This window comes from Pongo abelii, chromosome 5 (genome assembly GCF_028885655.2).
Source record: "Pongo abelii isolate AG06213 chromosome 5, NHGRI_mPonAbe1-v2.0_pri, whole genome shotgun sequence".
In the NCBI taxonomy this organism is placed as follows: Eukaryota; Metazoa; Chordata; class Mammalia; order Primates; family Hominidae; genus Pongo; species Pongo abelii.
Window position 1 is genome coordinate 83,130,001 of NC_071990.2, and position 13,470 is coordinate 83,143,470.

Below are 13,470 nucleotides of genomic sequence, written 5' to 3' on the forward strand. Positions count from 1 at the left end.
TGATCAAAAATGTAAAGTGTTCAGCACTAAAGCCAATCATCACAAAAGAAGATAGAGAATTTTTCTTTTTTCTTTTAATGTGAGTCTTAAAAGTGGTCAACTTTGTTATGAGGTGCTATGGCCTGAATGTTTATGTTCCTTCAAAATTCATATGTTGAAATCCCACCCCCAACACTGACCCAGTAATAATATTAGGAGGTAAGCCCTTTTGGGCGGTGGTTAGGTCATGAGGACTCTGCCCTTGAAAATGGGACTACTGCCTTATAAAAGAGACCCCAGGTAGCTGCCTTGCTCATTCCACCATGTGAGGACACAGGGAGAAGACACCATCTATGAACCAGGAAACGGGTCCTCACCAGACACTGAATCTGCTGGTTCTCTGCTCTTGGACTTTCTGGCCTCCAGAACTGTGAGAAATGAATTTTGTTGTTTATAAGCCACCATGCAGTTTGTGGTATTTTGTTATAGCAGCCTGAACAGACTAAAACACAAGGTGTATTTCTTGGCAATTCAATTTGTTTTAGAACATGATGGGCTGTGATTCTAGAATAAAATATTTGCAAAGTGGTAGTTAACAAAACAGAACAAAAAACAAACGTTGAACAAAGCACCAGTTTAAACAATCAAATTACAAATTGAATACAAACTAATTACCAATATTCTCCCTGATGGATGTTTGGGAAGGCAAACATAGTTTCACTGTTCTACTGCACTTCATAAATTACAATAATTTATGATTTACAATGTGCTTATGAAGTCAGTGATCTTTAGAAGAGCTGGCTGTTATATTGCCTAGATTGTTTAAAACTGCAGGAGTATAGGGAGAGTCTATGTAATGAACAGTTCTAACCGGATATTTTTTCTTGTTTTTAGAGAAAAATTGGGCTGCTAAACAGATGTCTAAACTTAAATTATATTTCTCTCATACATAAAATACATTTTTGCTTTACTTTTTAAAAATTGTAGACATTGAGTTACATTACAGAAAGCATTACATTACAACACATAGCAATAGAAACAATAGAAAGCAGAAACAACAACAAAATAAATCACATACTCTAATATAGCAACTATCACTTCCAGTCATTTTTCATATGCATATATTTTACATGGTGATAACATACAATTCCATTGAATGGATATATCATAGCTTATTAAATTGTTCTTGTTTTGCATTAAGATTCCTTCTGATTATAATTTTATCTTAATAACATCAGATTTTTAAAATGCATGATGTTGGCCAGGCTCAGTGGCTCATGCCTGTAATCCCAGCACTTTGGAAGGCCAAGGAGGGCAGATTACCTGAGGTCAAGAGTTCGAGACCAGCCTGGCCAACATGGTGAAACCTTGTCTCTACTAAAAATACAAAAAAAAAAAAAAAAAAAATTAAGCTGAGGCAGGAGGCTCTCTTAAACCTAGGAGGCGGAGGTTGCAGTGAGCCAAGATCACGTCACTGCACTCCAGCCTGGGTGACAGAGGGAGACTCCATCTCAAAAAAACAAACAAACAAAAAAAAAACCATGATGTCATTGTTTTCTTCAGGGGGGAAATGTGTTACCCTTATATATCCTATACAAATATAAGGCCAAATTCACTTATTGACAATTTTTTGGATGTATACACTGATCTCTTCTGTCCTACAATGTGGTTAAAGACATGTTCCCCCCACTAAGTGTCATTAATCCTGAAATGGCTCTGCTCCAAAAGATCTGGAATCCTTTGTGCTAAGTGTTACACACAAAACATGGCAAACACCTGCAACTGTGATATAATACGCCCTACACCCCACCTACTTATTCTACTAATTGCTTGATGAAAGGAAAATCATATTTCTAAAACCCAAGTGTTTATCTCAGTGTTGCTTGGTGATAATGAACTTGGGTTTGGAAGTCAAGCAGACCTAAGTTCAAGCTCTGATTTTACTCCTTGCTTCTATGGACAGGGCAGCTACTTTGTTCAACTCTAGGAACACATTCACATCAGAATCTATATGAATGGCACCCCCTGGATTAGGCACCAACACTACTTTGTGTAAGTGAAAGTGTAGAGCCACTTTCCTAGACCTCAGTTGGAACACACTCCTGAAGTTGTCCAAGGCAGCTGGTGAGGCTGTGGGTAAATTACTTAATCTCTGAGCCTCACCTTTTAAATATGTAGAACTGGAGAGTGATAATATAGTACCTAATTTATTGGGCTGTTTTGAGAATTACAGGGGAGAACGTTGTAGTAAAGCATTTAGTATAGTGCCTTAATGTAGTAAGTCTTCAATATGCATTAACTGCTATTATAATTTTCCCAAAATGTATACTTTTCAGAAGAAGGAATTAAAAAGATTGATTCTTTTGCATGCTTTTCCATCATATGGTTGATTTCTGTTCTTGGTTACTACATCAGTCTAATCAATTCAGAATGGAAGAACAGCATGAAAATAAATAGAATAGAATAACCATCTGCTGTGATTCTCCATCCCTGAGCCTGAATGCTGGATCTAATTTTATCTTAAACCCAAATCACAAAATATCCATGAACTAAGCTGCTTGCAATTCAAAGCCTCTTGAGAAATCAGCTTCAGGGATCTCTTTTAGCTTGGATGGGATTCAGTGAAGCCATAGCTACAGCAGGGACTCCTTAGCTAAGAAAACAGGAGCAGTCAGGACTAGAGACTGGGTAGAGCTGGAAGCCATGCAGATCAAGTTCAGAATGCTGTGAAAGGAATCTGAAAGGCAACCATGTTCAGGAGTGGTCAGAGAAGAAGGTGAGCACAGTCACAAGGGCCTGTAGAAAAATCATTTGAAAATATAATAAACACTACTGAGTGTCTGCTATGTGCTAATTCTTGGGAATAAAGATGAGAATTCACATGAGCAATAATACCATCATTTATTCTCATGAAGTTTCCCTACTTTTATTTGTATCTTTGGCATGGGATGGAGGTAGATTTAGTCCAAGGGAAGAGTTATCACTCAGATACAGAACTAAGGTTCCAGTCAAATCACAAGTATTAGAGCCAGCTCAGATGCTTCCTAAAGCAATTATAGATGTCTGGGGTTATCTAGCTTAATCCCTCTAGTGGCTTATAGGTCAGGAGAGAATAAGAACTACGATGGGGTCAACTAATGTGTCTTCCCTTGCTGATTCTTACATCCAACCCCAAAGGGATTGGGAACAGATCCAGCTATTTGAAGACTGAACAGAGGAAGTGAGGTGATAGAGGGGGCATGAAAAAGAGATGTCCAGTTAGGTCCACCCTAACCCATACTGGACTCCCTCAAGGAACCAGTCTGTGTAATGAGTCAAACTGGGCTTTCAGACCTACAAATTCAGAGAAGGATGTTTAAGAGGAGATAAAAGAATCTGAAAGTGGACAACATGCTGCAAATTAAAAGATATTTTGGACGTGAACTCTTCTTCATGGGATGACAGTTTAATCACACTGAATCCTCAGCATAAAATGTAGTTTTTTCAGATAGATTTTAACCATAATTTACTTTACCCCCCCTGCTGCAGTTCTGAGACAGAAGACAGCCAGCTCTGTCAGAGCAAACTCAATTTGTCCTTTACATCATCCAAATGTTCTTGTCTCAAGTGAGAAGCCCCAATAACCATGCACAGATTTCTTTATAAATTACTTATCTTTTAGATGCTATATATTTACCACTTCATCATGTTTCCTTTTAGGTTTAAGCTTGTAGGACATGACTCATGTCATATTTCTAGAAGGCCAAAGCCAAGTGAATGTTCTTCAATATAGTAACATTCAAGGTTGCAATTAATCTTACAAGCTTCATTTAAGGAAGGTATAAACTAGGCCAATAATTCACTCTAAAGTCATCAGTTTAGGCCATCAAAGTCATTTCTCATTACAGTAATAAAAAGGATTGTTTTCTGGGAAGAAATAAAAGTATATACATAATACTTCTAATACTGATATATTCAGCTCTCCTATGGAAATCTTTATACAAGTGGAAAGTTCTTGCTTCTAGGTCAGGTAGAATGCTTTCACAGGTGAATTAATATTTCCACACAGTGGCGGAGAGATGACATGATGTGTAAAAGAAAGCTTGATGGTCCACAGCTGAGGAGAGTTGACATTCCAGAAGAAGAGGACAAGAAGTGAAGGACAAGAACTGGCACAGGAGAACTCAGAGGAGGAGGACGGGAGGATGAGAACTGGAGCGGGAGAACTGGGGAATGAGAACTGGGAGATGAGAACTGCAGGAAGAAAATGAGGAGGATAACTGGAGTACAGCTGATTTCAAGATAAGGAGCCTATTCACAGCCAGTTATCGACACAGGCATATAAAGAGGTTCTGGATTGTTTTATTTGAGGATTACTTGGTTACAAGAGGCAGAAACTTGCTGAGCTTAAGATAAACTGGGGAGGGAGGGGGTGCCTAAAGACTCAAATGCAAGAAGAACAGTCTGATCTCACAAAAGAATGGAACCACCTCTGGAAAATCTTTGTCTCTCTGGACCACGTAGTCTCTCATCTTTGTTTGTCTCAAGGTTCCCACTCATTTTACTCTCTAATAGACTGGCTTTTTCATTTTGAAATGCACAGGGCAAACATGGCTACCAGCCCCAGCTTTGCATCATTTCCAATTCTAAGGCTGCTATAGACTCACTGAGTCTCTGCATGGCCGTGCCTCTGAGTCCCAAATCCAAATCCTTCTAAGAGAGAATCTGACTAGTTCCATTTGGGTTAGGTATCCACTGGGCTGACTCCTAAGGCTGGCTGCCCATTTAGCAAGAGTTTTTAGGGCAGAATCTCTAAGAAGGAGTATTGGGGTAGGAGGAATGATTGGCAAAGGAAATGATTTAAGAAATACAATGGCAATTTCTTAGCAAATTTTCTTTGCCTCTGTCTGTTATATAATTACATCCACATTTTAGTTCCTTGAAACAGATAAGAAAATACTGTAAAAAGATGCAAAAATCACCTCAGAGATGTGCATACATTAATCCACTAGCACGTATTTTAAGATTCTATTACCAAAGAATCAGGTTAATCAGTCAATAACCTATCCAGCCAGTAACCAACAGCCTACCAAGTCCCTGAAGAGAAACTGTGAAGGACAAATAAAGCATAATTGCAGTTAAGTAGGAGAATAGAATGTGTGACAGATGAAAGTTACTGGGTGCCCACAAGCCTGACCTGTTTTGGCTCATTATACATTCAAACCCCTTCCCATGCTGTGCCTTTCTACATGGACACATTTATCCTCTTCTTTGCCGTGCTAACTCCTATTTTCTCTACAGTACTCGTGGGTTTAATTGTATCCCCCCAAAAGATATGCTGAAGGCTGCTCTGCCTATGGAGTAGCCATTCTTTTGTTTCTTTACTTCTCTGATAAACTTGCTTTCACTTAAAAAAAAATGTTGAAATCCTAACCCCAGGTACCTATGAATATAACCTTATTTGGAAATAGAGTATTTTCAGATGTGATCAAAAATTGATCAAGTTAAGATGAAGTCATACAGGATTATGGCAGGCCCTAAATCCAATGACTGGTGTCTTTACAAGGAGGGTGAGATTTGGTGACCAGAAACACACAGGAAAGAAGTCTACGTGACAATGGGGGCAGAGATGAGAGTGATGCAGCTACAAGGCAAAGGACACAAAGGATTGCCAGTAGCTACCAGAGGTGAGGAAGAGGCAGGGGAGGATTTCTTCCTAGAGCCTTCAGTGGAGATTGGCCCTGCTAACATTTTGACTTCAGACTTTTAAGCTCCAGAACTGTGAGAGAATATATTTCTGTTATTTTAAGCCACTCAGTTTGTGGTACTTTGTTATGACAGCCACAGGAAGCTAATACAAGTGCCACGTGTGCTCAAGTGTTGTCATCTCAGATCTGCTTCCCAGAGAGTATTCAAAGACTGCGTTGGTGCCCTTTCTCTGTAATACGATGCTGTGCTTCTCACTGCCATAGCTACCATCTCTACCACAGTAGAGATGACACTGGTTTATAATTGTGTAGTTTTCTCTCGATTCTCAAGATTTTGAGGTGCCAGAAACTGTCCTTATTTTTATGTCTAGCATATAGTAGGAAATGCTTTATATGCCTAGCATATAGTAGGAAATTCACTAAGTGCTTATTAAAATGAGATGATTTTTTTCCAAATGTATAAATCTACAATGCTCTTGTGTAAAACATTTACATCTCAAGAATTTAAGACATGCCCATATGGAACAAATTAAACTCACATTGTTGAATGTCCGCATTTATATATGCTACAGGAAGAAATTAGGAAGCCAGATAATTGAATGAGTGTACCAACTTCCATTTGGTTGCCTCCCAGCCCTGGCTAAAATAAGGAGCAACTTTTTTGAATTTAAAAGTATGTATACTGCTTTGAGGAAGAAAAAAGGAGGCCTCAGGTTGGTTTTATGAATTTAACTCTCCACAGAATCCCTTTCCAGTTAAATAAGTTGTAATTCATGAATTCAGAAATTTAGTACAAATGCAGATGAAGATAAATAGCACATGAGCCATTTGAGGCAGGCAGATTCACTGGGGAAATTAGAAACTGTCGTCAGGAGAGTTAATGGAAAGTCCACTAATCCTAATTTTTAGACAGGATAGATGGAGTTGTGTGTTTCCTATCTGATTCACTCTCACATTAGGTCTGCTTCTCTGGAGAGGATGGGGGGCTGGTTTCATTTCCCCCTGCCAAGTGTGTAATAACTGCTACAGTGTCATTTTGAGATATCTGCTATAAATTTGGGACATATTTTTATTTTTCTAAATAAATAGCTAGGAGATTCTCTGTATTATGTTGGGATATTAGTTCTCTGTAGTGTGAATAATCACTACTTAATGTCAGACCATTCTTCAGATAAGTGGCAGAAATTGTCTGCTAGGCTCAGGAGGTGCTGGGCAGACAGTCTCATCAACACATTAAATGGCATAATTACACATTCTACAATGCATGTTACTATGGTACTTTGATAGGAAGAGTCTATTTTTATCTTTTTTTTACACTCGAAAGAGCTTCAACTTCTAGATTACAGACACAGTCTCTAGAATAAGATTACACATATAGACGCTGAGATTCATTCTTCCATTGTATGTGTAAGTGTGTTAGTGCTCACTTAACCAAGCTTCTGAAACTCGTTGCTCACGTTCAGTTCATAGACCACACACAAGGGTGTGGTAAACATTGGGCTGCTTTCCCAACTGTCATTCCATTTTTAATGACTACCCTGATCCAGGTCAGTGATTGGTGTAGGAATGACTGTGAAACCCAATTCTGTCCAATGAGATGTGAGAGAAGTTTGCTGGAGTCAGGAATGCTGGGAGGGGGGATCTTCTAAGAAACTTGTCTTTATTCCTAACAGAGAGCCATAGAAAGAGATAGTGTCTCATCTGCCTCTGGACATTGTCTGGTCTGGATGTGAGATGTAAAACTGCTGCAGCCACCATGCCACTTGAGGAAGAAAGACTCCCCAAGATGGCAGAGCAGAGAAATGGAAGAACTCAGGCCCTTAATGACATCTTTAAGCCAATGAATCAAACTATTTTGAAGCCTGCTCTACTTGGAGACTTAATAATAAGTAATAAATTTCCTTATTATTTAGGCCAGACGTTATGTTAGTTTCATCTCAAGGCATTCAAGTGCCACACCCTGCTTAAATTCCACTGTAGAAATGGCAGACCTATGATGAAATTAAAAATCTAGTAATAGCTGTGTCACTGCCTATAGTGGACATGTACTTTTCTGTCTAAAGTTTCTTTGACATACATTCCTTTCCAATTTTTATTCCATGTAGTTTTCAGGCAAACTTCTACCTCTGCCTTCTCTGGTGTCTGCGACCCAGGAGCTGACCACTGACATTACCCCTGCAGCCTGGCTGCAGAGACTCAAAGTAGACCAACAATCAGCGTCACCAGAAATTTTACTCTACCTGTTGGGAAAAGGGAATCTTTTTCTGCTAGAGTTTCTAAGCTGGTAGGTTATCATCTTAGAACTGCCAGTGGCCATTTTTGCCATCACATGAAAAGAACCTGAAAGAGAATGAAGCCAACTAAGAGGAAAGAAACTGAGAAAGTTCAAGAAGGAGGGGAAGCATGTGTGCCATGATGTTGTCCACAACTCTGCCAGAAGCTCAGATCTACACTTGGACCTTTCAGAGACATAAGCCCAGAAGTTTGAGCTGGTTTCTTTATTGCAATAAAAGGAATCCCAATTAATTCAGAATTACATTGATAGCTGCCATTTTCAGAACACCAGTTATATTTCAGGCACATTATTTTCATTATCTCTAGGCTCACAAGGACTCTGGAATGTAATATGTATCTACAGATGAAAAAGCTGAATCTCAGAGGTTTCAAGTGATATGCCCAGGTCACGCCCTACTGACAAGCAGAATGGAGGTAAAAATCCAAGGTGTGCTAGGCTCCAAAAGCAGTGCTCTATGCCTTCTCATCATTGGCATTAGTAACACTCACATCCATTTCAGAGAGCCCATCCTTCCTTTTGAAATGTGTTTATTTTGCAAATAATAATTTATCTTTTAGTTAAAGAAAGTGATGGATTCAAAATTTCATTACCATATCTTCCCTTGTTTCCCAGTATTTTTTGTACACAGATAAAGCCGCTTGATAGAACAGTTGCAATTTCCCATCTCTTAACTCTTGCTGTTCTCTTCTGCAATTTCCTCCTGTTTCTACAAGATCAAATCCTAAGCCTCCTTGATGATCTAGCTCAAATGTCACTCTCTTCACCCGGCCTTCTCCAATATCTCAAGGTGCAAACCACCTCTCCTTTTAACTCTTCCTTTATTGCATTCGTGCCTTTCCAATGACAATCTCGTTTTTCCTGTTAATAAAGTTATTTAGTAGTCTTTTATCCCTTAATAGAATGCAAACTCCTTAAATAATGTGTATCTGACCCTACTTTGCATCCTCGTTACTTAGCGTAGTAGGGTTCTATAAATGCTGAGTGAGTGAATGAATGAATGAAAGGCATTTAAAGACCCATCTTCACAGCTCTAGGATTGTATCAGGGTCTTTGAACCTCATATGGCTACGAATTTGAATGAGGTAAGCATCCAATAATAAAATGACTTGAATTAACACTTAAACCATCAAAGAGTGAAAACAGCTCTATTATGTGCAATACTCAATATCTTGTTTTCCATTAGTGGCATGCATTTGTTGAGTTGTAGCCACGTTTGTATTTATATTTTTCTTATTTACTTGCATCAAACAGCTATTACAGTAAAACGTGTCTTTGAGTTATTTCATGTCTTTTGTGAATCTGGTCCCCCTCAATGACTTTATGTCATGCCATTGTTTCCCTCTTCCCAGAAAACCTAAATGCTTTATTCTAAGAATACACTTTCCACTAACATTAGGTGTTCTAAATCAAAATCAGTTCCATTCTTTATTGATACGGGCCTATGCCTAAACTGTTTCTGTAAAAACAATGACTTACTGTTACTTTTCTAAAGTCTCTCTTCTGTTATTACACAATTTGAACTCATATTAATTTCTCTATCCATTTTTAATAGGCTTATTGATTAGTTTTCTCATACATTTTCACTTCTAAACCATCTTTAAAAATTTATGTTTAAAAATGCCTCTACTAGCTAGATTCTAAAAGTGAGGGAGGGGCACTTCATTTGTCCAAATGCAATCTTTGGAAGACAATTCCATATCAGATATATTCTGTGATAAAAGTAAATTTAAAATATGCAATACTATGTTTAAATATTTTAGTATCAAAATTACATTATAATTATTGTGTTGAGATATTTTTAAAAATTAATTGTAAAGGCTCAGATAAGCCATGTTACATCAGTAATCTCATGTATTTTATAGTGTCATTTTTAGGTAACAATATTTGACTAACTTTTCCTAAAATGTTTGTATGTATGAGCCAGTTTATGGGAGGTTACTTTAAATTGTGTGAAAATGGACAAAATAATTGGCATGGAATGATATACTAATTAGGGAAAAAAAATACCCAAAGCCAATGTTATATAACTAGTTTTTTGTAGTTTATATATATGAGATTAACTTTTCCACAATACATAGATTAACACCACAGTGATACAGGATTGCAGTCTCTTCCCTCCTTATCCTCAAAAGCAGAAGAATGAAAGTAAACTTGTAATTATCAATAATAGGCAAGCTTACAATAAGTTGCTTTGCCTGCAACCATTTCCTACTTTTTTAGTTTGGAATAACAGAGAATTTCTAACCAGCTACTAATAATCAAATTCTTCCTCTTTACTTATGTATGATCCTATGCCTAAAACATGTTTTTGTGTTTTTTGGTTTTAATAAAACCTGCTTTTTAAGGATCTCTCAAGAGTACTGGCTACTTAATTTGAATATACTTTACTCTCTCCTTCTCCCCTCTTTTTCCTTTTTAAAAGAGTTTTTGACTTCTGCAGTGTGGCATTAACAAGGAAAGAAAACCTAAAGCCCACCTAAGTTTTTTATCCTTTTCCTCTCCCTGTTTTTTACTGCCTGAAATCCAGGATTAATTTTCTTTTCTAACAACTCATACCACCACAGTTTAAACTTGGGGAAACTGAGGCTATGCAATAGTTAGCAGGATGGCGATATTCAAATATTAGGTAATGGGATATTTGAAGCATTCTGGAGTGTTAAAGTAATTTCTTTTCATATGCAACATTAACAGAAAACCTCTTCTTAAAGTAAATCCTTGAATTGGCATCTTAGGATAGCTCAATTTCAGATACTGTAAAAGGAAACACACTAGTTCCTGGAAAGAAGAAATAATATTTTAATTCATGTCAGTAGGAAGCCAGAATCCAAAGCTCTACTTTCTCTTTTCCACACGTAACTAGTTATGTAGATGCAGGCAAATGACTGCACATCTCCAGGTGTAAGGTTTTTTCACACCGATCTTGAAACTGGTAACACCAGGATTCCCATTCTATCTTAGGACTTCCCTAAGTCATTGACGTAGTAAATTTTGACGCCCGCTTCAGGTGTCAACAGTGATGGTTGGTTAAGTCTCTGCTTCAAGGAGCTTGTGATCTTGTTGGGCACCCTCATTTTCTGAAGAATAGTAAAGCTACCACATCTGTTTATCTTACTGGCTATAAAATATTCATCTATCATTGCCTCTGAACAGTTGAACATCTCTGAATATCTCCAGAGGCAGAGTGATTGTATTGTATTTTCTTTATCAACATTATTTCAGAGAATTTAATATGTATAATTCAATATTTTTAAAAGTAAAATCACATTTCAACCAACATGTTTATAATATGCACATCAACAAATTGCACACCCACTAGAGTATTTTATAAGTTGAATATGATGTCACTAAATATTATGATCTAATTGCCCTCAGATACATGTTCGCAATTTGTTCTTTCCTTTATAGCTATAGTGGATGCCTCCAGTGTATGTCAATTTGTAGCAGGACGAGCCGCAGACAAAACTCCTCAGAACCGAGTTAAAGCAGGAAGGGGTTTATTCGGCCGGGGGCATTGGCAAGACTCCTGTCTCAAGAGCCGAGCTCCCCGAGTGAGCAATTCCTGTCCCTTTTAAGGGCTCACAACTCTAAGGGGTTGCACATGAGAGGGTTGTGATCGATTGAGTAAGCAGGGGGTACGTGACTGGGGGCTGCATGCACCCGTAATTAGATCAGAACAAAACAGGATAGGGATTTTCACGGTGCTTTTCTATACAATGTCTGTAATCTATAGATAACCATAACTGATTAGGTCAGGGGTCGATCTTTAACTACCATGCCCAGGGTGTGGCGCCGGGCTGTCTGCTTGTGGATTTCATTTCTGCCTTTCAGTTTTTACTTTTTCTATCTTTGGAGGCAGAAATTGGGCATAAGACAATATGAGGGGTGGTCTCCTCCCTTAAATTTAGCTATAGGGCTAAGGCTTCTAGTAAACAAGAGTCCCCCAGTTACTGACTGCAACTCATCTGTCTGACCCCACCACCTGGATTCTGATACACAGAGGCACATGTCTACACCAACACAGTCACATGCACCAGATGTGTGCAACACTGTTTGAAAATGCTTTACATGATGGAAGTCTTACTCTGTGTAATAAACTGGAGCACCATTACCTATTAGGAGAAAGGAGAAATGTACATCAATGTTCTTAATCAGCCACATTTACAAAATAATGCTTGAAATCCTTAAGGACAAAAAGTCTCTCAACATTTGAAGAAGATATTCCAGGAGAGATATCTGATAAAGTATCTGATAAAACTTGATCTCATGTAATCTACCCTTCAAAAATTCTCAATCCTCAGACTATCAAAGAAGCATTTTTCTCTCTCCAAGTGTCCCTTGCTCATTTATTAAAAATCATAAATATAAATATTAATCATAAATATCGCATGACATTGAAAAACATTTAAAAATTATGGTTATTTATACTTTTCTCCCTCATATATAAGTAATATACTAAAGCTTATTTTATGTTTATTTATGAAGTACAGTTTTTCTTTGGAAAAGACACATAGCCAATTATGATTATTAATGTTATTATGATAATTAATGTTAATATGATGTTTTAGTAGACTATGCAAATTTCACCAGATAATTATCTCATTATGTTTATATATAAGCAAGACAAAAAATACTACTAACACTTCCAAGACTTTAATTTTTATAATTAAGTGCTTGCTGTTATTTTTATTCTCTTATGTACTACCAAAGCACTCCTATGCTCATCCTTATTATGACACTCATCAGCTGTGTTATAGTTGTGTGATTTTTTTTGTGTCTCCCCACTATACTAGAAACATTTCACAGGTGAGGACATTATGGTATATATTCATTGTTTTAATCTCTGTGCATTACTTGATAGAGATAGGGGTGTGTGTGTGTGTGTGTGTGTGTGTGTGTGTGACAGAGAGAGAGAGAGGTAGATATCAATTATGTTCCATGTCTTTACATCCAAAGTGAAATGTATAATGATAATTAAGTTTGATACTTTTGATAATCACAGTTAAATAATAATGTTTTCAAATAGAAAAACCAGAAGGCACCTAGGGGAAAAGGTAACAAAATTCTCAAAATACTAAAATTGATTCCTGAAAGGATCAATTCAAATTCACATAATCTGTTTACAAAGTGTTTATAGAGCAAGTAAATTGGGTAAAATTGGAACAGGGTGCTATTAGTAATTATGCCAGGACAATAGGCATAAACCAGAACTGTTTTGGGCGAAGCAGGATGTTATGTTATTTCACCTCTAGCAAATACAGATAGCAAAAAATGCTCAATTGGCCGGGCATGGTGGCTCTCACTTGTAATCCTAGCACTTTGGGAGGCCGAGGCAGGAGGATTGCCTGAGCTCAGGAGTTTGAAACCAGCCTAAGCAACATGGCAAAACCCTGTCTCTACTAAAAATACAAAATACAAAAAATTACCCGGGTGTGGTGGTGTGTGCCTGCAATCCCAGCTACTCAGGAGGCTGAGGCATGAGAATCGCTTGAACCTGGGAGGTGGAGGGAG